This window comes from Aptenodytes patagonicus, chromosome 8, assembly GCF_965638725.1.
Source record: "Aptenodytes patagonicus chromosome 8, bAptPat1.pri.cur, whole genome shotgun sequence".
NCBI lineage: Eukaryota > Metazoa > Chordata > Aves > Sphenisciformes > Spheniscidae > Aptenodytes > Aptenodytes patagonicus.
The window spans coordinates 1,284,748-1,309,368 of record NC_134956.1 but is presented as its reverse complement, the minus strand read 5'-3'; positions in this window follow the sequence as shown (position 1 = coordinate 1,309,368).

Here is a 24,621-nt window from a genome sequence, read left to right as displayed (position 1 = left end):
GGTGCAGGACCTTGCACTTGGCCTTGTTGGACTTCACGAGGTTCACACGGGCCCACCTCTCGAGCTCGTCCAGGTCCCTCTGGATGGCATCCCGTCCCTCTGGCGTGTCGACCGCACCGCTCAGCTTGGTGCAGTCTGCAAACTTGCCGAGGGTGCACTCGATCCCGCTGTCTGTGTCATCGATGAAGATATTAAACAGTACCGGTCCCAGTACGGACCCCTGCGGGACGCCACTCGTCACCGATCTCCATCCGGACATTGAGCCGTTGACCACTACCCTCTGGATGCGACCACCCAGCCAATTCCTTATCCACCAAACAGTCCACCCATCAGATCCGTATCTCCCCAATTTAGAGGGAAGGATGTTGTGGGGGACCGTGTCAAAGGCCTTACAGAAGTGGCTCGTTAGCCCTGGGGTGCCCCAAGGCGTCAAACTGGGCTCCAGCCTAGAAGCTGCCTACAGGAGGGGATCTTGCACTTGTCGCGAGACTGAAATCACTCACGCTTCAGCCTCATGAGCTGTGGCTAACAGCACCCGAGGAGGTCAGAAATCCCTTGGCTGTGGTTTCCTGTTGTTCTGGGGGACTGTGAGCTCCTCGCTGCCCCTGTGACGGTGCCCGGGAAGCAGAGCAGAGCTGTGGGCTCAGCCCCCGGTGGGACTGTGTCCCAGCCCTTGGACAGAGCTGCCCAGCGGGACGTGCTCCCCTCCCCGGGAGGGCAGCTCCCCCGGCTGTGTGCCAGCGGCTCTCCACGAGCGCCCTGAGAGCCGTCCCCACGCAGCCTCGGCCCGGCCGTGAGGTCACAGCGGGGCTGTGAGGTCACAGAGCCCCGTGGTGCCGCGCCGGCCACGAGCACCGACCGCTCAGCCCCCGGCCCCGACTGCAGCAGCGGCAGCAGCAGCAGCGACAGCGGCAGCAGCAGCAGCAGCAGCAGCAGCAGCAGCAGCAGCAGCAGCATGGTGCAAGCGCAAGGGGCCATGGCCCCTGCCCGCCGCCGCCTCCTCCTCCTCCTCCTCCTGGTGGCCCTGCATGCCAGGGCTGCCCGGGCTGCTCCGTGGCGAGCGCGGGGAGCAGGTAAGCGGGCGGCGCTGGTGCAGCCTTTCACGGGCCAGCGGGCTCTTCTCTCCGAGAAGCGTGGATGATGGTTTTTCCCCCGCGAGGGGCCCTATGTTGGTCCCTCCGCCCCTCGAGGGGTGTTGCACATGGCCTGGAAAGAGTGTTTGGAGAGCTGCAAGGAGCCAGCCAAGAGGTCACCAGGCCCCTCTGCAGCTTTGGCAGTCGCCACCTACGCCTGGCTCCCACGTTGTTACCCGACCCCCCTTCCAGTGCCTGCAGTTCACGAAGGCAGAAGTGGATCCCAACACGCAACGGAAACGTTTCTCATCTGTGCTTGCTTCCAGATGAGGGTGGTGGCAATGGTTATCCAGCTTCTCGGCTGGATGTTGGCTTGGAGCCCTTGGGGCATCCTGGAGGTAAGTGCTCAGTGTCCCTTTCCTTGAAAGAATAAACATCGACAATGTGGCAAGAGCTTATTCATGTGCAATTTTCCTTAAGGTCCTCTCACGGCCGACGGCTTCCCGACTGCTTGGCCTATTCCTGTCCTCGAGCCTGAGAGCAATCCCCCGGGTAAGGCAGTGGGAGGAAGCAGCATTTACCTTTTCATCTTCTTTCCGTGTGAAACGCAAGTTGCTCCTTCCCTGGCCGACATGGCAGGCATGGAGAAGAGCAGAGAGGGAACGGGTCGGGCTCAGTGATGTGCCCCGGGGCGCTTTGCCTTGCAAAGCTGTCTTTGCCGGCCCCTCGGAGCCTGCGCTGCTGCTCCCGGTGCCGGCTGCCAAGCCAGCGGGCTTGTTGGGGTTGAGTTTAGAGCTGGTGTGAGCTCCGGGCAGTCCTTTCTCCCGGCAGCTCCGCGCGTGGTTCGTTTCGTCCCAGCATGGTGCCACTGCAGGCACGCGGTAATCTTTGCACCGTGCTCCTGAGCGGAAGGGAGAGACGAGTGCCGCGGAGTAACCCCGTCTTTGAATTGCACTCACTGCCACTCCGGCCTGAAGAAGTATCTTGAACTGTGTCACGGGAGCTGTTCTGTCCTGCGCTTCTTTGCAGCCGTGCCTGTCGGCGAAGGTGATCCAGCTTCCCGGCTGGGTTCCAGGCCTGAGCCCCGGGGAGACGGCATGGGTACGTCACGGCTTTTTCCTCCCTTTGAGAGCTGCCGGCTCAAAGCCCAAAGGTCAGCCAGCCGGGCGCCTCTCCGTGTGTGCCCTCTCCTTGCGTGATCCCCTTACCGCTTCTGCGATTCAGCGCTGCCGATGTAGATCACAATAGGTGAGGGAAGCTTCTCTGGGTGTTTCGTTACAGATGTGCCCGTAGGGAGGACTCTTCCAGCTCCTCAGCTGGATGCTGTGCTACAGCCCGGCTGGCATCGCAGGGGTGAGTAGTCTGTCTCTGCTGACCTCACAGGCTAAGCACTGGTTTTCTGTAATTTATTCATGTGAAATTGAGCCGAATACTTTCTGTTAAGGTCCCCCAAGAGCAAAGGACCAAGCTGAAGGAGGAAAAAAGTCCCCGGAGCCATCGGGAGTCCTACGGCAAATGCTGGAGGAACTGGAGAGAGGACACGGTGGGTATATTTCACTCTGCCTTAGCCGTCAGACTCGGCGACCGGAGGTTTTAGATGCACGTCTGGACACGCTGTAGCCTGCACCGCGGGAAGGGATCGATCAGAGCCTCGCTGCAGCGACGCTGGGTTTCACGCCTTGCAGGTGCTGGCGAGCCACAGAGATGGTGCAGAGCCTCTGCTGCCAGTTGTGGTTCAAGCCGAGTGCCAGGGGCAGCTGCTGCCCCAGTGTCACCAGTACGGCTCAGAGGTGGCTTGTGCAGATGTCGCTAGGCAGATTTGAGGGCCTGGCGTGTGCCGAACTTGTGTTCAGCTCATGCACAGCACTGCTGGCCACTGGGCCAGTTCCAGGCGGGAGCGAGGTCCCAAGCAACGCTGGTTGCCCTTTCCTAGTGCTGGAAATCGGGTGGAGATGCTGCTTCGGCAGGCTTTTTGGGTTGTGCTCGACTTCCCGTCTGCAGACCGATAGCCGGGGTGGGACGAGTGTGACCGTTGCTGGCGCTTACAGGGAAGGGCACGAGGGCCTTGCGGAGGAGCCCTTCTCAGAAGGGCTGTTTCCCGGCTGGCCTGGCTGCAGCTTCTTCCCGTCCTCTTTGAAGGAAGGCATAAATGCCTTCACCATGAATGCATCACCTTACAGTTTGCCAAAAACGCACTACGTGCAATGCAAACCAGAAGATCGCGTGCAATTTCCTGGTCTCCCAGCAGGTCAGGCGTGGCGGCTGCTTGGGCTAGTGGCTAGGCGCAGCCCCAAAAGCCCCGGCCTTGTTTCTAAACCTTATCAATGTCTTTGAGAAGTGTTGCCGCCTGAAGGTGCCATCTCCCTGACGGGGAAGGGTTCCGTCTGATCCAACTGTCCCGCTTTCTTTCTCAAGAGACGGACCGAGAGGCGGTGCAGAAGGAGGCGTTTTGGGAAGGGAGCCGTGGCTCACTGCCAGTCTCTGCCGTAGAAACAGAGGCGATGCAAGCCACCAGCACGCCAGGTAATTGCTGTCCCGTGGTCAGCCGGTGTCACCCATCAGGATCGCTGTGTGTCAGCAGGCTCTTCCCCCAGTGCCTGCTCTTGCACGTCACGTCAGCAGCCAAAGCTGAAAGTGCTTTGGGTCGCGGCATCTGGACCACGTTCCGCAGATGATGGGACATGTGACTCTTGCACGAATGCGGCTCCCGCCGGAGCTGCATCCCAGAGCTTGCCGTGAGTCCCTAGAGGCCCAAGGCACAAGAGCAGCACAGAGCGGGATCCCTCCCGTCAGCTGAGGTCCAGAGCGATGCCCTGACTCCCAGACTGGGCAGAGCCTTAGAGGGAACCTCCCCGTCCTCCTGCATCCTCTGTGCCTGAGCCGTGCGGAGGCTTTACCTGGCGTCTCTGCTTCTTGGCAGTGCTGTCAAAGCCCGGAGAAGACCACCAGGGCAACGTATACGAGTTTTTTCGAAGGGACTCAGGTACTGAGCAGTCTTGCGGGGGTCCCTAAGTGGGAGACACGTCCCGAAACCTGGGAGCGGCTGCAAGCGGTGCCCGTGCTGGAGAAAAGGCAGACAGGGGGAGCAAGGCTCACGTGTGTCTTGGGAGGGCCTGACTCCGTCCCCTCGGGGGGGAGGGAGAGTTGGGGTGGCAGTCCCTGCTGCAGGGGTGGTTTTTGTCCGTGGCCCTCAAAGGAGCGACTGGTCAAGCACCTGCGCTCCCGCCGTGCTCTCCTTCTGGCCGCCTGAGCTTTGTTCGCTGGGACAACCTGTCCCAAAGGGTGGGAGCGTGCCTCCAGGCACCAGCACTGGGGGAAACGGAGAACTTCCTGGCCACATCCAACGTGCTGCAAGCTTAGCAGTGGTGCACAGGACAGACTAACGTCCCAAATTGCTCCTCCAGATGTGGCCGGCGAGGGAACCACCAGTGTTCACAATCCCCAGAGCACCGCAAGTCTTTTCTGTCCCCCGGACGTGCGAAAGCGCTGTATGATAGGCACAGCAGCAATCGTGATTTCCGTGCCACTTGGGATACTGCTGTGCTGTGGCGTGATCCGGTGGCGGCAGAGGAAGAGACAACGGTGAGTCGTTGATTCCCCCCGCCACTGCTTCCTTCGACGGCTGCTCGTAGCCACGAAGCATTTCTAGTCAGGCTGCTGTGGAGGGGCGAGTTAGTGGTTGGCCAAAAAACTCTGCCGAGGCTTCTGCTGCTGTCAGATGCTTTAATTGGCCTCTTAATTCCTGGGCCGCCTTCTCGGGAGCCCGCTCTGACTGGGGGGGCGCTGACACAGCTAACGCTGAGCTAGTGTTAGCTCCAAGTGACCCTGCCTGGGCAAGAGCAGCCCCCAGGAGCGACAGGCAGAGGCAAAGCAAGGTCGGGAAGAGGAAGAGCGGGGGATGAGATTGCCCTAGAAAGCGAGAGGTGCACTAGCGCCCGCTCCTGACCAGTGAACCTGCCCGGAGGGAGCCCCCTGCTCGGCGGTGCCATGAGGTGCAGGTGTCCACCTCGGCCAAGGTGTGCCAGCAGCTCAGCCCGTGGGGGTGAGCCTTGCCACCTCTGGGCCGTGCTGTGGAGGAGACTCCCTGTGCCCCATCTGCAGCCAAGGGCCTCAGCAGCCTCCTCTCTCCACAGGCGCCCCGCTGCAGCTTCAGGAGCCCAGCGGCAAACGGGCGGCAGGGCCTCGCGCCCGGACAGCCGGACCAGACGCCCCGGCACCCCTGAGAGAGGGACCCAACGCCAGCAGCCACCGCTCCTGCCTGGAAAACCAGCGCGCCCGCCCTCCCCACCGCCCCCGTACCCGGACAGCTGGACCAGCCGCCCCGGCACCCCTGAGAGAGGGACCCAACGCCAGCAGCCGCCGCTCCTGCCTGGAAAACCAGCGCGCCCGCCCTCCCCACGGCCCCCGCGGCCCCCCAGCCCCTCCCCGGAGGCCCTGCTGCGGCTGAAGCACCCCAGCGCCTGCCACACCCAGCCCCAACCGAATTGGACCCCCCACCCCCCGAGCCCGCTGCTCCGGCCCTCCAGCAATGACTGAAGGCGGCCCCGCCAGGGTAGGGCTTGGGGGTGCGCTGACAGAACCCCCACCGACAGCTTCGGGGATCGGCCGTTTCTCTCCAAACAAAGAGGGACACAGCTGTCGCGCAAGTGTCCGGGCGCTACCAACAGCAAACCCCGCGAGGCACCAGCACTGCCTGAGCTCCGCGCCCGGGCGCAGCCGTGGACGCCCACGGTGTCGGCAGGCAGGATCCAGGCACCGGGGCTCCTCCGACCAGCGGCGGGGCCCCGAGGGGCTGGGGGAGCCCAGGGCCATGGCCAGCAAAGGTCCTCCCTAATTAACGGGCCCTTGGTGGGCCCTAATTGATGGGCCATCACCACTTGGGGGTGCTGCAAAGATATCTCCACATGTGGGTGCTGAGCCTCCTGTTCAGAAGCTCTCTGAGCGAGGCTTCTGCTGCCTTGGGAGTAACAAAGTGGTGACCACCCCACTGCTTGAACGGCGTGTTGAAAGGCTGCCTGAAGCATTCGTAAGAGTTCGGCTGTGGCCACTGTTCACAGGACACCGAAGCAAAACACAGGCCGTTCATCAGTGTACCGACAAGGCAGTTTTGGGGGGGGTACAACAGTAAGCACGTGGCTTTTCAGAGGAAAGGCAGGCTGGGCCTGTTGTTAGTTCTGAGGCCTTGGCTTAGATGGCAGTTACTATGGCCAACAAGGCGTAAAAGGGTTGAGGGGCGGAGGGTTTTAATGGTTTTTCCCTCCAGTGCTTTGGCGAGGGCTTCCTCTGTGTGCGCGAGAGCTCTCCCGGTAAGAAAGCCCCGAGGGGCCCTATGTTGGTCCCTCCGCCCCTCGAGGGGTGTTGCACATGGCCTGGAAAGAGTGTTTGGAGAGCTGCAAGGAGCCAGCCAAGAGGTCACCAGGCCCCTCCCCTGCGCACAAAATTGGTGCTGGAGATGGCAGGGGCACGGGAGAGCACACAGGGAATTATCACGTGCCCGCCTTGCTCTTGCGTGCCATCCTGGGCTTCACCCACAGGCAAGGGACCCTAGGCTAGGCCGACTTTTGGTTTGATGCAAGGCTCCTGCTGAGAGAACAGCAGGGCTGGAGTCCTCTTCTCCCCCCATTTGTCACAGACTCCTTGAGAGCATGCAGGTGACCCAACTTTAGACACCTGAGCTACTGACACCTGCTCCAGCCCCCTCATCATCTTTGTGGCCCTGCTCTGGACCCGCTCAAGCAGGTCCAGGTCTGTCTGATGCTATTTGCCAGCTCCAGTCAAGGTTTTACAGGAAAGACCCAGCCTGTCTCTGGGCAAAAGACGAAAGCAGAAAGGGGAAATGGGGGAGCACCCTCAGTCACCACTGAGCATGAGAGGTGATGGAAGATGTGGTTACAGAAAGGGCTCTCTCCGAGCCCGTTAAATGGGCTGCCAACTCCCGTTTTACGGCAATTGGTCGGGTTTCCCCTCGTGAATTCCTCGCGATTGTCCTCCGGGGTCCGTGCCGGGAGATGGAGGGACACCGTACGACATGGGAGCCAGCGGATGTTAGGGGTGAGAGCCCGGGGAGGTGCCCGAAGCCATCAGCGCTGAACCTAGGCTGCCGATATGCAGGAAACTGGGGTCAGAGCCTGGTCCTCAGGGCCGCTGCCCCACTGCTCAGGCTCCCAGTCCTGAGCTGATGGCGGCCATTAGCGATTGCTACTTTACAACATTCCGCGCTGACACAGGAGCCCCAGTATCGATGGTAGATAAGGACACTTCACAAAGGACAGCCTCCACTTAGCAAGCAAATCGTTTCTCCTGTAGGTGGCAATGGCAAATCCCTACCCACCCACCGGTCAGGGCTAAATTAATTCTGTCTGATGGACGGACAGTCCGGCCTTACTTCTAGGTCCCCCTAATAGGGTCGGTATGGATGCGTCAAAGGGTCAGTCGTGGGTGGACTCGTGGGGAAAGTGGGAAACGGGGGCACCACGCGCTCTGCCCCACGGTTTGCCTCGCATCAACGCATCCCTGACTGTGACCTGCTGCAAACAGGTCGTTAGCATGAGGTCCAGGTCCTGCCCCTTTATCCTACAATACAAGTCACCACCTGATGCCATCCGGGCTGTTCCTGAATTGATGAAAGAGCTGGAAGAACAGGGAAGCGTGGTCACGTCTCCTTCCCGCTACAGTTCTCCTGCGTGGCCGGCAGAGAAACCTCATGGCAAGTGGTGACGAGCGGCAGATGACAGAGCCCTGAACACCGCCACTGAACTGCTCACCGCGGCTGCTCCCGCTCTGATTGATGCAGCCCGTTGTCTCAGCCAACAAGCCTTGCCATGAATGGCAACAGTAGATGGGAAGGATACGTTTTCTAGGCTCCCCGTATCGGGGACAGATAGGGAGACATTTGCTTTCACCTGGCAGGGACTGCCATTTGCATTGACTGGCTTGCCACAGGGTTTTAAACATAGTCCGACCATTGCTCATGCTCCTCTGGCTATAGAGCTGGAAGCATTAACATTACCACAAGAGGTTGCTGTGATGCAGTAACCACGACAAAAGGCGTGAAACCCAATGTCGCTGCAGCAAGGCTCTGACCGATCCCTTCCCGCTGTGCAGGCTACAGCGTGTCCAGACCGTGCATCTAAAACCTCCGGTCACCGAGTCTCACGGCTAAGGCAGAGTGAAATATAGAATCGTAGAATCGTAGAATGGTTTGGGTTGGAAGGGACCTCTAAAGGTCATCTAGTCCAGCCCCCCTGCCGTGGGCAGGGCCATCTTCCACTAGATCAGGTCGCTCAGAGCCCCGTCCAACCTGACCTGGAATGTTTCCAGGGATGGGGCATCCACCGCCTCTCTGGGCAACCTGTGCCAGTGCTTCACCACCCTCAGCGTAAAAAACGTCTGCCTTATGTCTAGTCTGAACCTACCCTCTTTTCCTTTAAAACCATTACCCCTTGTCCTGTCGCAACAGGCCCTACTAAAAACTCTGTCCCCATTTTTCTTATAAGCCCCCTTTAAGTGTTGAAAGGCCCCAATCAGGTCCCCCCGGAGCCTTCTCTTCTCCAGGCTGAACCACCCCAACTCCCTCACAGCCTTTCTCATAGCAGAGGTGCTCCATCCCCCTGATCATTTTTGCGGCCCTCCTCTGGACCCGCTCCAACAGGTCCATGTCTTTCTTATGCTGAGGGCTCCAGAGCTGGACGCAGTACTCCAGGTGGGGTCTCACCAGAGCGGAGTAGAGGGGCAGAATCACCTCCCTCGACCTGCTGGCCACGCTGCTTTGGATGCAGCCCGGGATACGATTGGCCTTCTGGGCTGCGAGCACACATTGCCGGCTCACGTCCAGCTTTTCATCCACCACTACCCGCAAATCCTTCTCGACAGGGCTGCTCTCAATCCCTTCATCCCCCAGCCTGTATGGATACCGGGGGTTGCCCCGACCCAGGTGCAGGACCTTGCACTTGGCCTTGTTGGACTTCACGAGGTTCACACGGGCCCACCTCTCGAGCTCGTCCAGGTCCCTCTGGATGGCATCCCGTCCCTCTGGCGTGTCGACCGCACCGCTCAGCTTGGTGCAGTCTGCAAACTTGCCGAGGGTGCACTCGATCCCGCTGTCTGTGTCATCGATGAAGATATTAAACAGTACCGGTCCCAGTACGGACCCCTGCGGGACGCCACTCGTCACCGATCTCCATCCGGACATTGAGCCGTTGACCACTACCCTCTGGATGCGACCACCCAGCCAACTCCTTATCCACCAAACAGTCCACCCATCAGATCCGTATCTCCCCAATTTAGAGGGAAGGATGTTGTGGGGGACCGTGTCAAAGGCCTTACAGAAGTGGCTCGTTAGCCCTGGGGTGCCCCAAGGCGTCAAACTGGGCTCCAGCCTAGAAGCTGCCTACAGGAGGGGATCTTGCACTTGTCGCGAGACTGAAATCACTCACGCTTCAGCCTCATGAGCTGTGGCTAACAGCACCCGAGGAGGTCAGAAATCCCTTGGCTGTGGTTTCCTGTTGTTCTGGGGGACTGTGAGCTCCTCGCTGCCCCTGTGACGGTGCCCGGGAAGCAGAGCAGAGCTGTGGGCTCAGCCCCCGGTGGGACTGTGTCCCAGCCCTTGGACAGAGCTGCCCAGCGGGACGTGCTCCCCTCCCCGGGAGGGCAGCTCCCCCGGCTGTGTGCCAGCGGCTCTCCACGAGCGCCCTGAGAGCCGTCCCCACGCAGCCTCGGCCCGGCCGTGAGGTCACAGCGGGGCTGTGAGGTCACAGAGCCCCGTGGTGCCGCGCCGGCCACGAGCACCGACCGCTCAGCCCCCGGCCCCGACTGCAGCAGCGGCAGCAGCAGCAGCGACAGCGGCAGCAGCAGCAGCAGCAGCAGCAGCAGCAGCAGCAGCAGCAGCATGGTGCAAGCGCAAGGGGCCATGGCCCCTGCCCGCCGCCGCCTCCTCCTCCTCCTCCTCCTGGTGGCCCTGCATGCCAGGGCTGCCCGGGCTGCTCCGTGGCGAGCGCGGGGAGCAGGTAAGCGGGCGGCGCTGGTGCAGCCTTTCACGGGCCAGCGGGCTCTTCTCTCCGAGAAGCGTGGATGATGGTTTTTCCCCCGCGAGGGGCCCTATGTTGGTCCCTCCGCCCCTCGAGGGGTGTTGCACATGGCCTGGAAAGAGTGTTTGGAGAGCTGCAAGGAGCCAGCCAAGAGGTCACCAGGCCCCTCTGCAGCTTTGGCAGTCGCCACCTACGCCTGGCTCCCACGTTGTTACCCGACCCCCCTTCCAGTGCCTGCAGTTCACGAAGGCAGAAGTGGATCCCAACACGCAACGGAAACGTTTCTCATCTGTGCTTGCTTCCAGATGAGGGTGGTGGCAATGGTTATCCAGCTTCTCGGCTGGATGTTGGCTTGGAGCCCTTGGGGCATCCTGGAGGTAAGTGCTCAGTGTCCCTTTCCTTGAAAGAATAAACATCGACAATGTGGCAAGAGCTTATTCATGTGCAATTTTCCTTAAGGTCCTCTCACGGCCGACGGCTTCCCGACTGCTTGGCCTATTCCTGTCCTCGAGCCTGAGAGCAATCCCCCGGGTAAGGCAGTGGGAGGAAGCAGCATTTACCTTTTCATCTTCTTTCCGTGTGAAACGCAAGTTGCTCCTTCCCTGGCCGACATGGCAGGCATGGAGAAGAGCAGAGAGGGAACGGGTCGGGCTCAGTGATGTGCCCCGGGGCGCTTTGCCTTGCAAAGCTGTCTTTGCCGGCCCCTCGGAGCCTGCGCTGCTGCTCCCGGTGCCGGCTGCCAAGCCAGCGGGCTTGTTGGGGTTGAGTTTAGAGCTGGTGTGAGCTCCGGGCAGTCCTTTCTCCCGGCAGCTCCGCGCGTGGTTCGTTTCGTCCCAGCATGGTGCCACTGCAGGCACGCGGTAATCTTTGCACCGTGCTCCTGAGCGGAAGGGAGAGACGAGTGCCGCGGAGTAACCCCGTCTTTGAATTGCACTCACTGCCACTCCGGCCTGAAGAAGTATCTTGAACTGTGTCACGGGAGCTGTTCTGTCCTGCGCTTCTTTGCAGCCGTGCCTGTCGGCGAAGGTGATCCAGCTTCCCGGCTGGGTTCCAGGCCTGAGCCCCGGGGAGACGGCATGGGTACGTCACGGCTTTTTCCTCCCTTTGAGAGCTGCCGGCTCAAAGCCCAAAGGTCAGCCAGCCGGGCGCCTCTCCGTGTGTGCCCTCTCCTTGCGTGATCCCCTTACCGCTTCTGCGATTCAGCGCTGCCGATGTAGATCACAATAGGTGAGGGAAGCTTCTCTGGGTGTTTCGTTACAGATGTGCCCGTAGGGAGGACTCTTCCAGCTCCTCAGCTGGATGCTGTGCTACAGCCCGGCTGGCATCGCAGGGGTGAGTAGTCTGTCTCTGCTGACCTCACAGGCTAAGCACTGGTTTTCTGTAATTTATTCATGTGAAATTGAGCCGAATACTTTCTGTTAAGGTCCCCCAAGAGCAAAGGACCAAGCTGAAGGAGGAAAAAAGTCCCCGGAGCCATCGGGAGTCCTACGGCAAATGCTGGAGGAACTGGAGAGAGGACACGGTGGGTATATTTCACTCTGCCTTAGCCGTCAGACTCGGCGACCGGAGGTTTTAGATGCACGTCTGGACACGCTGTAGCCTGCACCGCGGGAAGGGATCGATCAGAGCCTCGCTGCAGCGACGCTGGGTTTCACGCCTTGCAGGTGCTGGCGAGCCACAGAGATGGTGCAGAGCCTCTGCTGCCAGTTGTGGTTCAAGCCGAGTGCCAGGGGCAGCTGCTGCCCCAGTGTCACCAGTACGGCTCAGAGGTGGCTTGTGCAGATGTCGCTAGGCAGATTTGAGGGCCTGGCGTGTGCCGAACTTGTGTTCAGCTCATGCACAGCACTGCTGGCCACTGGGCCAGTTCCAGGCGGGAGCGAGGTCCCAAGCAACGCTGGTTGCCCTTTCCTAGTGCTGGAAGTCGGGTGGAGATGCTGATTCGGCAGGCTTTTTGGGTTGTGCTCGACTTCCCGTCTGCAGACCGATAGCCGGGGTGGGACGAGTGTGACCGTTGCTGGCGCTTACAGGGAAGGGCACGAGGGCCTTGCGGAGGAGCCCTTCTCAGAAGGGCTGTTTCCCGGCTGGCCTGGCTGCAGCTTCTTCCCGTCCTCTTTGAAGGAAGGCATAAATGCCTTCACCATGAATGCATCACCTTACAGTTTGCCAAAAACGCACTACGTGCAATGCAAACCAGAAGATCGCGTGCAATTTCCTGGTCTCCCAGCAGGTCAGGCGTGGCGGCTGCTTGGGCTAGTGGCTAGGCGCAGCCCCAAAAGCCCCGGCCTTGTTTCTAAACCTTATCAATGTCTTTGAGAAGTGTTGCCGCCTGAAGGTGCCATCTCCCTGACGGGGAAGGGTTCCGTCTGATCCAACTGTCCCGCTTTCTTTCTCAAGAGACGGACCGAGAGGCGGTGCAGAAGGAGGCGTTTTGGGAAGGGAGCCGTGGCTCACTGCCAGTCTCTGCCGTAGAAACAGAGGCGATGCAAGCCACCAGCACGCCAGGTAATTGCTGTCCCGTGGTCAGCCGGTGTCACCCATCAGGATCGCTGTGTGTCAGCAGGCTCTTCCCCCAGTGCCTGCTCTTGCACGTCACGTCAGCAGCCAAAGCTGAAAGTGCTTTGGGTCGCGGCATCTGGACCACGTTCCGCAGATGATGGGACATGTGACTCTTGCACGAATGCGGCTCCCGCCGGAGCTGCATCCCAGAGCTTGCCGTGAGTCCCTAGAGGCCCAAGGCACAAGAGCAGCACAGAGCGGGATCCCTCCCGTCAGCTGAGGTCCAGAGCGATGCCCTGACTCCCAGACTGGGCAGAGCCTTAGAGGGAACCTCCCCGTCCTCCTGCATCCTCTGTGCCTGAGCCGTGCGGAGGCTTTACCTGGCGTCTCTGCTTCTTGGCAGTGCTGTCAAAGCCCGGAGAAGACCACCAGGGCAACGTATACGAGTTTTTTCGAAGGGACTCAGGTACTGAGCAGTCTTGCGGGGGTCCCTAAGTGGGAGACACGTCCCGAAACCTGGGAGCGGCTGCAAGCGGTGCCCGTGCTGGAGAAAAGGCAGACGGGGGGAGCAAGGCTCACGTGTGTCTTGGGAGGGCCTGACTCCGTCCCCTCGGGGGGGAGGGAGAGTTGGGGTGGCAGTCCCTGCTGCAGGGGTGGTTTTTGTCCGTGGCCCTCAAAGGAGCGACTGGTCAAGCACCTGCGCTCCCGCCGTGCTCTCCTTCTGGCCGCCTGAGCTTTGTTCGCTGGGACAACCTGTCCCAAAGGGTGGGAGCGTGCCTCCAGGCACCAGCACTGGGGGAAACGGAGAACTTCCTGGCCACATCCAACGTGCTGCAAGCTTAGCAGTGGTGCACAGGACAGACTAACGTCCCAAATTGCTCCTCCAGATGTGGCCGGCGAGGGAACCACCAGTGTTCACAATCCCCAGAGCACCGCAAGTCTTTTCTGTCCCCCGGACGTGCGAAAGCGCTGTATGATAAGCACAGCAGCACTCGTGATTTCCGTGCCACTTGGGATACTGCTGTGCTGTGGCGTGATCCGGTGGCGGCAGAGGAAGAGACAACGGTGAGTCGTTGATTCCCCCCGCCACTGCTTCCTTCGACGGCTGCTCGTAGCCACGAAGCATTTCTAGTCAGGCTGCTGTGGAGGGGCGAGTTAGTGGTTGGCCAAAAAACTCTGCCGAGGCTTCTGCTGCTGTCAGATGCTTTAATTGGCCTCTTAATTCCTGGGCCGCCTTCTCGGGAGCCCGCTCTGACTCGGGGGGCGCTGACACAGCTAACGCTGAGCTAGTGTTAGCTCCAAGTGACCCTGCCTGGGCAAGAGCAGCCCCCAGGAGCGACAGGCAGAGGCAAAGCAAGGTCGGGAAGAGGAAGAGCGGGGGATGAGATTGCCCTAGAAAGCGAGAGGTGCACTAGCGCCCGCTCCTGACCAGTGAACCTGCCCGGAGGGAGCCCCCTGCTCGGCGGTGCCATGAGGTGCAGGTGTCCACCTCGGCCAAGGTGTGCCAGCAGCTCAGCCCGTGGGGGTGAGCCTTGCCACCTCTGGGCCGTGCTGTGGAGGAGACTCCCTGTGCCCCATCTGCAGCCGAGGGCCTCAGCAGCCTCCTCTCTCCACAGGCGCCCCGCTGCAGCTTCAGGAGCCCAGCGGCAAACAGGCGGCAGGGCCTCGCGCCCGGACAGCCGGACCAGACGCCCCGGCACCCCTGAGAGAGGGACCCAACGCCAGCAGCCGCCGCTCCTGCCTGGAAAACCAGCGCGCCCGCCCTCCCCACGGCCCCCGCGGCCCCCCAGCCCCTCCCCGGAGGCCCTGCTGCGGCTGAAGCACCCCAGCGCCCGCCACACCCAGCCCCAACCGAATTGGACCCCCCACCCCCCGAGCCCGCTGCTCCGGCCCTCCAGCAATGACTGAAGGCGGCCCCGCCAGGGTAGGGCTTGGGGGTGCGCTGACAGAACCCCCACCGACAGCTTCGGGGATCGGCCGTTTCTCTCCAAACAAAGAGGGACACAGCTGTCGCGCAAGTGTCCGGGCGCTACCAACAGCAAACCCCGCGAGGCACCAGCACTGCCTGAGCTCCGCGCCCGGGCGCAGCCGTGGACGCCCACGGTGTCGGCAGGCAGGAGCCAGGCACCGGGGCTCCTCCGACCAGCGGCGGGGCCCCGAGGGGCTGGGGGAGCCCAGGGCCATGGCCAGCAAAGGTCCTCCCTAATTAACGGGCCCTTGGTGGGCCCTAATTGATGGGCCATCACCACTTGGGGGTGCTGCAAAGATATCTCCACATGTGGGTGCTGAGCCTCCTGTTCAGAAGCTCTCTGAGCGAGGCTTCTGCTGCCTTGGGAGTAACAAAGTGGTGACCACCCCACTGCTTGAACGGCGTGTTGAAAGGCTGCCTGAAGCATTCGTAAGAGTTCGGCTGTGGCCACTGTTCACAGGACACCGAAGCAAAACACAGGCCGTTCATCAGTGTACCGACAAGGCAGTTTTGGGGGGGGTACAACAGTAAGCACGTGGCTTTTCAGAGGAAAGGCAGGCTGGGCCTGTTGTTAGTTCTGAGGCCTTGGCTTAGATGGCAGTTACTATGGCCAACAAGGCGTAAAAGGGTTGAGGGGCGGAGGGTTTTAATGGTTTTTCCCTCCAGTGCTTTGGCGAGGGCTTCCTCTGTGTGCGCGAGAGCTCTCCCGGTAAGAAAGCCCCGAGGGGCCCTATGTTGGTCCCTCCGCCCCTCGAGGGGTGTTGCACATGGCCTGGAAAGAGTGTTTGGAGAGCTGCAAGGAGCCAGCCAAGAGGTCACCAGGCCCCTCCCCTGCGCACAAAATTGGTGCTGGAGATGGCAGGGGCACGGGAGAGCACACAGGGAATTATCACGTGCCCGCCTTGCTCTTGCGTGCCATCCTGGGCTTCACCCACAGGCAAGGGACCCTAGGCTAGGCCGACTTTTGGTTTGATGCAAGGCTCCTGCTGAGAGAACAGCAGGGCTGGAGTCCTCTTCTCCCCCCATTTGTCACAGACTCCTTGAGAGCATGCAGGTGACCCAACTTTAGACACCTGAGCTACTGACACCTGCTCCAGCCCCCTCATCATCTTTGTGGCCCTGCTCTGGACCCGCTCAAGCAGGTCCAGGTCTGTCTGATGCTATTTGCCAGCTCCAGTCAAGGTTTTACAGGAAAGACCCAGCCTGTCTCTGGGCAAAAGACGAAAGCAGAAAGGGGAAATGGGGGAGCACCCTCAGTCACCACTGAGCATGAGAGGTGATGGAAGATGTGGTTACAGAAAGGGCTCTCTCCGAGCCCGTTAAATGGGCTGCCAACTCCCGTTTTACGGCAATTGGTCGGGTTTCCCCTCGTGAATTCCTCGCGATTGTCCTCCGGGGTCCGTGCCGGGAGATGGAGGGACACCGTACGACATGGGAGCCAGCGGATGTTAGGGGTGAGAGCCCGGGGAGGTGCCCGAAGCCATCAGCGCTGAACCTAGGCTGCCGATATGCAGGAAACTGGGGTCAGAGCCTGGTCCTCAGGGCCGCTGCCCCACTGCTCAGGCTCCCAGTCCTGAGCTGATGGCGGCCATTAGCGATTGCTACTTTACAACATTCCGCGCTGACACAGGAGCCCCAGTATCGATGGTAGATAAGGACACTTCACAAAGGACAGCCTCCACTTAGCAAGCAAATCGTTTCTCCTGTAGGTGGCAATGGCAAATCCCTACCCACCCACCGGTCAGGGCTAAATTAATTCTGTCTGATGGACGGACAGTCCGGCCTTACTTCTAGGTCCCCCTAATAGGGTCGGTATGGATGCGTCAAAGGGTCAGTCGTGGGTGGACTCGTGGGGAAAGTGGGAAACGGGGGCACCACGCGCTCTGCCCCACGGTTTGCCTCGCATCAACGCATCCCTGACTGTGACCTGCTGCAAACAGGTCGTTAGCATGAGGTCCAGGTCCTGCCCCTTTATCCTACAATACAAGTCACCACCTGATGCCATCCGGGCTGTTCCTGAATTGATGAAAGAGCTGGAAGAACAGGGAAGCGTGGTCACGTCTCCTTCCCGCTACAGTTCTCCTGCGTGGCCGGCAGAGAAACCTCATGGCAAGTGGTGACGAGCGGCAGATGACAGAGCCCTGAACACCGCCACTGAACTGCTCACCGCGGCTGCTCCCGCTCTGATTGATGCAGCCCGTTGTCTCAGCCAACAAGCCTTGCCATGAATGGCAACAGTAGATGGGAAGGATACGTTTTCTAGGCTCCCCGTATCGGGGACAGATAGGGAGACATTTGCTTTCACCTGGCAGGGACTGCCATTTGCATTGACTGGCTTGCCACAGGGTTTTAAACATAGTCCGACCATTGCTCATGCTCCTCTGGCTATAGAGCTGGAAGCATTAACATTACCACAAGAGGTTGCTGTGATGCAGTAACCACAACAAAAGGCGTGAAACCCAATGTCGCTGCAGCAAGGCTCTGACCGATCCCTTCCCGCTGTGCAGGCTACAGCGTGTCCAGACCGTGCATCTAAAACCTCCGGTCACCGAGTCTCACGGCTAAGGCAGAGTGAAATATAGAATCGTAGAATCGTAGAATGGTTTGGGTTGGAAGGGACCTCTAAAGGTCATCTAGTCCAGCCCCCCTGCCGTGGGCAGGGCCATCTTCCACTAGATCAGGTCGCTCAGAGCCCCGTCCAACCTGACCTGGAATGTTTCCAGGGATGGGGCATCCACCGCCTCTCTGGGCAACCTGTGCCAGTGCTTCACCACCCTCAGCGTAAAAAACGTCTGCCTTATGTCTAGTCTGAACCTACCCTCTTTTCCTTTAAAGCCATTACCCCTTGTCCTGTCGCAACAGGCCCTACTAAAAACTCTGTCCCCATTTTTCTTATAAGCCCCCTTTAAGTGTTGAAAGGCCCCAGTCAGGTCCCCCCGGAGCCTTCTCTTCTCCAGGCTGAACCACCCCAACTCCCTCACAGCCTTTCTCATAGCAGAGGTGCTCCATCCCCCTGATCATTTTTGCGGCCCTCCTCTGGACCCGCTCCAACAGGTCCATGTCTTTCTTATGCTGAGGGCTCCAGAGCTGGACGCAGTACTCCAGGTGGGGTCTCACCAGAGCGGAGTAGAGGGGCAGAATCACCTCCCTCGACCTGCTGGCCACGCTGCTTTGGATGCAGCCCGGGATACGATTGGCCTTCTGGGCTGCGAGCACACATTGCCGGCTCACGTCCAGCTTTTCATCCACCACTACCCGCAAATCCTTCTCGACAGGGCTGCTCTCAATCCCTTCATCCCCCAGCCTGTATGGATACCGGGGGTTGCCCCGACCCAGGTGCAGGACCTTGCACTTGGCCTTGTTGGACTTCACGAGGTTCACACGGGCCCACCTCTCGAGCTCGTCCAGGTCCCTCTGGATGGCATCCCGTCCCTCTGGCGTGTCGACCGCACCGCTCAGCTTGGTGCAGTCTGCAAACTTGCCGAGGGTGCACTCGATCCCGCTGTCTGTGTCATCGATGAAGATATTAAACAGTACCGGTCCCAGTACGGACCCCTGCGGGACGCCACTCGTCACCGATCTCCATCCGGACATTGAGCCGTTGACCACTACCCTCTGGATGCGACCACCCAGCCAATTCCTTATCCACCAAACAGTCCACCCATCAGATCCGTATCTCCCCAATTTAGAGGGAAGGATGTTGTGGGGGACCGTGTCAAAGGCCTTACAGAAGTGGCTCGTTAGCCCTGGGGTGCCCCAAGGCGTCAAACTGGGCTCCAGCCTAGAAGCTGCCTACAGGAGGGGATCTTGCACTTGTCGCGAGACTGAAATCACTCACGCTTCAGCCTCATGAGCTGTGGCTAACAGCACCCGAGGAGGTCAGAAATCCCTTGGCTGTGGTTTCCTGTTGTTCTGGGGGACTGTGAGCTCCTCGCTGCCCCTGTGACGGTGCCCGGGAAGCAGAGCAGAGCTGTGGGCTCAGCCCCCGGTGGGACTGTGTCCCAGCCCTTGGACAGAGCTGCCCAGCGGGACGTGCTCCCCTCCCCGGGAGGGCAGCTCCCCCGGCTGTGTGCCAGCGGCTCTCCACGAGCGCCCTGAGAGCCGTCCCCACGCAGCCTCGGCCCGGCCGTGAGGTCACAGCGGGGCTGTGAGGTCACAGAGCCCCGTGGTGCCGCGCCGGCCACGAGCACCGACCGCTCAGCCCCCGGCCCCGACTGCAGCAGCGGCAGCAGCAGCAGCGACAGCGGCAGCAGCAGCAGCAGCAGCAGCAGCAGCAGCAGCAGCAGCAGCAGCAGCATGGTGCAAGCGCAAGGGGCCATGGCCCCTGCCCGCCGCCGCCTCCTCCTCCTCCTCCTCCTGGTGGCCCTGCATGCCAGGGCTGCCCGGGCTGCTCCGTGGCGAGCGCGGGGAGCAGGTAAGCGGGCGGCGCTGGTGCAGCCTTTCACGGGCCAGCGGGCTCTTCTCTCCGAGAAGCGTGGATGATGGTTTTTCCCCCGCGAGGGGCCCTATGTTGGTCCCTCCGCCCCTCGAGGGGTGTTGCACATGGCCTGGAAAGAGTGTTTGGAGAGCTGCAAGGAGCCAGCCAAGAGGTCACCAGGCCCCTCTGCAGCTTTGGCAGTCGCCACCTACGCCTGGCTCCCACGTTGTTACCCGACCCCCCTTCCAGTGCCTGCAGTTCACGAAGGCAGAAGTGGATCCCAACACGCAACGGAAACGTTTCTCATCTGTGCTTGCTTCCAGATGAGGGTGGTGGCAATGGTTATCCAGCTTCTCGGCTGGATGTTGGCTTGGAGCCCTTGGGGCATCCTGGAGGTAAGTGCTCAGTGTCCCTTTCCTTGAAAGAATAAACATCGACAATGTGGCAAGAGCTTATTCATGTGCAATTTTCCTTAAGGTCCTCTCACGGCCGACGGCTTCCCGACTGCTTGGCCTATTCCTGTCCTCGAGCCTGAGAGCAATCCCCCGGGTAAGGCAGTGGGAGGAAGCAGCATTTACCTTTTCATCTTCTTTCCGTGTGAAACGCAAGTTGCTCCTTCCCTGGCCGACATGGCAGGCATGGAGAAGAGCAGAGAGGGAACGGGTCGGGCTCAGTGATGTGCCCCGGGGCGCTTTGCCTTGCAAAGCTGTCTTTGCCGGCCCCTCGGAGCCTGCGCTGCTGCTCCCGGTGCCGGCTGCCAAGCCAGCGGGCTTGTTGGGGTTGAGTTTAGAGCTGGTGTGAGCTCCGGGCAGTCCTTTCTCCCGGCAGCTCCGCGCGTGGTTCGTTTCGTCCCAGCATGGTGCCACTGCAGGCACGCGGTAATCTTTGCACCGTGCTCCTGAGCGGAAGGGAGAGACGAGTGCCGCGGAGTAACCCCGTCTTTGAATTGCACTCACTGCCACTCCGGCCTGAAGAAGTATCTTGAACTGTGTCACGGGAGCTGTTCTGTCCTGCGCTTCTTTGCAGCCGTGCCTGTCGGCGAAGGTGATCCAGCTTCCCGGCTGGGTTCCAGGCCTGAGCCCCGGGGAGACGGCATGGGTACGTCACGGCTTTTTCCTCCCTTTGAGAGCTGCTGGCTCAAAGCCCAAAGGTCAGCCAGCCGGGCGCCTCTCCGTGTGTGCCCTCTCCTTGCGTGATCCCCTTACCGCTTCTGCGATTCAGCGCTGCCGATGTAGATCACAATAGGTGAGGGAAGCTTCTCTGGGTGTTTCGTTACAGATGTGCCCGTAGGGAGGACTCTTCCAGCTCCTCAGCTGGATGCTGTGCTACAGCCCGGCTGGCATCGCAGGGGTGAGTAGTCTGTCTCTGCTGACCTCACAGGCTAAGCACTGGTTTTCTGTAATTTATTCATGTGAAATTGAGCCGAATACTTTCTGTTAAGGTCCCCCAAGAGCAAAGGACCAAGCTGAAGGAGGAAAAAAGTCCCCGGAGCCATCGGGAGTCCTACGGCAAATGCTGGAGGAACTGGAGAGAGGACACGGTGGGTATATTTCACTCTGCCTTAGCCGTCAGACTCGGCGACCGGAGGTTTTAGATGCACGTCTGGACACGCTGTAGCCTGCACCGCGGGAAGGGATCGATCAGAGCCTCGCTGCAGCGACGCTGGGTTTCACGCCTTGCAGGTGCTGGCGAGCCACAGAGATGGTGCAGAGCCTCTGCTGCCAGTTGTGGTTCAAGCCGAGTGCCAGGGGCAGCTGCTGCCCCAGTGTCACCAGTACGGCTCAGAGGTGGCTTGTGCAGATGTCGCTAGGCAGATTTGAGGGCCTGGCGTGTGCCGAACTTGTGTTCAGCTCATGCACAGCACTGCTGGCCACTGGGCCAGTTCCAGGCGGGAGCGAGGTCCCAAGCAACGCTGGTTGCCCTTTCCTAGTGCTGGAAGTCGGGTGGAGATGCTGATTCGGCAGGCTTTTTGGGTTGTGCTCGACTTCCCGTCTGCAGACCGATAGCCGGGGTGGGACGAGTGTGACCGTTGCTGGCGCTTACAGGGAAGGGCACGAGGGCCTTGCGGAGGAGCCCTTCTCAGAAGGGCTGTTTCCCGGCTGGCCTGGCTGCAGCTTCTTCCCGTCCTCTTTGAAGGAAGGCATAAATGCCTTCACCATGAATGCATCACCTTACAGTTTGCCAAAAACGCACTACGTGCAATGCAAACCAGAAGATCGCGTGCAATTTCCTGGTCTCCCAGCAGGTCAGGCGTGGCGGCTGCTTGGGCTAGTGGCTAGGCGCAGCCCCAAAAGCCCCGGCCTTGTTTCTAAACCTTATCAATGTCTTTGAGAAGTGTTGCCGCCTGAAGGTGCCATCTCCCTGACGGGGAAGGGTTCCGTCTGATCCAACTGTCCCGCTTTCTTTCTCAAGAGACGGACCGAGAGGCGGTGCAGAAGGAGGCGTTTTGGGAAGGGAGCCGTGGCTCACTGCCAGTCTCTGCCGTAGAAACAGAGGCGATGCAAGCCACCAGCACGCCAGGTAATTGCTGTCCCGTGGTCAGCCGGTGTCACCCATCAGGATCGCTGTGTGTCAGCAGGCTCTTCCCCCAGTGCCTGCTCTTGCACGTCACGTCAGCAGCCAAAGCTGAAAGTGCTTTGGGTCGCGGCATCTGGACCACGTTCCGCAGATGATGGGACATGTGACTCTTGCACGAATGCGGCTCCCGCCGGAGCTGCATCCCAGAGCTTGCCGTGAGTCCCTAGAGGCCCAAGGCACAAGAGCAGCACAGAGCGGGATCCCTCCCGTCAGCTGAGGTCCAGAGCGATGCCCTGACTCCCAGACTGGGCAGAGCCTTAGAGGGAACCTCCCCGTCCTCCTGCATCCTCTGTGCCTGAGCCGTGCGGAGGCTTTACCTGGCGTCTCTGCTTCTTGGCAGTGCTGTCAAAGCCCGGAGAAGACCACCAGGGCAACGTATACGAGTTTTTTCGAAGGGACTCAGGTACTGAGCAGTCTTGCGGGGGTCCCTAAGTGGGAGACACGTCCCGAAACCTGGGAGCGGCTGCAAGCGGTGCCCGTGCTGGAGAAAAGGCAGACGGGGGGAGCAAGGCTCACGTGTGTCTTGGGAGGGCCTGACTCCGTCCCCTCGGGGGGGAGGGAGAGTTGGGGTGGCAGTCCCTGCTGCAGGGGTGGTTTTTGTCCGTGGCCCTCAAAGGAGCGACTGGTCAAGCACCTGCGCTCCCGCCGTGCTCTCCTTCTGGCCGCCTGAGCTTTGTTCGCTGGGACAACCTGTCCCAAAGGGTGGGAGCGTGCCTCCAGGCACCAGCACTGGGGGAAACGGAGAACTTCCTGGCCACATCCAACGTGCTGCAAGCTTAGCAGTGGTGCACAGGACAGACTAACGTCCCAAATTGCTCCTCCAGATGTGGCCGGCGAGGGAACCACCAGTGTTCACAATCCCCAGAGCACCGCAAGTCTTTTCTGTCCCCCGGACGTGCGAAAGCGCTGTATGATAAGCACAGCAGCACTCGTGATTTCCGTGCCACTTGGGATACTGCTGTGCTGTGGCGTGATCCGGTGGCGGCAGAGGAAGAGACAACGGTGAGTCGTTGATTCCCCCCGCCACTGCTTCCTTCGACGGCTGCTCGTAGCCACGAAGCATTTCTAGTCAGGCTGCTGTGGAGGGGCGAGTTAGTGGTTGGCCAAAAAACTCTGCCGAGGCTTCTGCTGCTGTCAGATGCTTTAATTGGCCTCTTAATTCCTGGGCCGCCTTCTCGGGAGCCCGCTCTGACTCGGGGGGCGCTGACACAGCTAACGCTGAGCTAGTGTTAGCTCCAAGTGACCCTGCCTGGACAAGAGCAGCCCCCAGGAGCGACAGGCAGAGGCAAAGCAAGGTCGGGAAGAGGAAGAGCGGGGGATGAGATTGCCCTAGAAAGCGAGAGGTGCACTAGCGCCCGCTCCTGACCAGTGAACCTGCCCGGAGGGAGCCCCCTGCTCGGCGGTGCCTTGAGGTGCAGGTGTCCACCTCGGCCAAGGTGTGCCAGCAGCTCAGCCCGTGGCGGTGAGCCTTGCCACCTCTGGGCCGTGCTGTGGAGGAGACTCCCTGTGCCCCATCTGCAGCCAAGGGCCTCAGCAGCCTCCTCTCTCCACAGGCGCCCCGCTGCAGCTTCAGGAGCCCAGCGGCAAACGGGCGGCAGGGCCTCGCGCCCGGACAGCTGGACCAGACGCCCCGGCACCCCTGAGAGAGGGACCCAACGCCAGCAGCCACCGCTCCTGCCTGGAAAACCAGCGCGCCCGCCCTCCCCACCGCCCCCGTACCCGGACAGCTGGACCAGCCGCCCCGGCACCCCTGAGAGAGGGCCCCAAAGCCAGCAGCCGCCGCTCCTGCCTGGAAAACCAGCGCGCCCGCCCTCCCCACGGCCCCCGCGGCCCCCCAGCCCCTCCCCGGAGGCCCTGCTGCGGCTGAAGCACCCCAGCGCCTGCCACACCCAGCCCCAACCGAATTGGACCCCCCACCCCCCGAGCCCGCTGCTCCGGCCCTCCAGCAATGGCTGAAGGCGGCCCCGCCACGGTAGGGGTTGGGGGTGCGCTGACAGAACCCCCACCGACAGCTTCGGGGATCAGCCGTTTCTCTCCAAACAAAGAGGGACACAGCTGTCGCGCAAGTGTCCGGGCGCTACCAACAGCAAACCCCGCGAGGCACCAGCACTGCCTGAGCTCCGCGCCCGGGCGCAGCCGTGGACGCCCACGGTGTCGGCAGGCAGGAGCCAGGCACCGGGGCTCCTCCGACCAGCGGCGGGGCCCCGAGGGGCTGGGGGAGCCCAGGGCCATGGCCAGCAAAGGTCCTCCCTAATTAACGGGCCCTTGGTGGGCCCTAATTGATGGGCCATCACCACTTGGGGGTGCTGCAAAGTATCTCCACATGTGGGTGCTGAGCCTCCTGTTCAGAAGCTCCCTGAGCGAGGCTTCTGCTGCCTTGGGAGTAACAAAGTGGTGACCACCCCACTGCTTGAACGGCGTGTTGAAAGGCTGCCTGAAGCATTCGTAAGAGTTCGGCTGTGGCCACTGTTCACAGGACACCGAAGCAAAACACAGGCCGTTCATCAGTGTACCGACAAGGCAGTTTTGGGGGGGGTACAACAGTAAGCACGTGGCTTTTCAGAGGAAAGGCAGGCTGGGCCTGTTGTTAGTTCTGAGGCCTTGGCTTAGATGGCAGTTACTATGGCCAACAAGGCGTAAAAGGGTTGAGGGGCGGAGGGTTTTAATGGTTTTTCCCTCCAGTGCTTTGGCGAGGGCTTCCTCTGTGTGCGCGAGAGCTCTCCCGGTAAGAAAGCCCCGAGGGGCCCTATGTTGGTCCCTCCGCCCCTCGAGGGGTGTTGCACATGGCCTGGAAAGAGTGTTTGGAGAGCTGCAAGGAGCCAGCCAAGAGGTCACCAGGCCCCTCCCCTGCGCACAAAATTGGTGCTGGAGATGGCAGGGGCACGGGAGAGCACACAGGGAATTATCACGTGCCCGCCTTGCTCTTGCGTGCCATCCTGGGCTTCACCCACAGGCAAGGGACCCTAGGCTAGGCCGACTTTTGGTTTGATGCAAGGCTCCTGCTGAGAGAACAGCAGGGCTGGAGTCCTCTTCTCCCCCCATTTGTCACAGACTCCTTGAGAG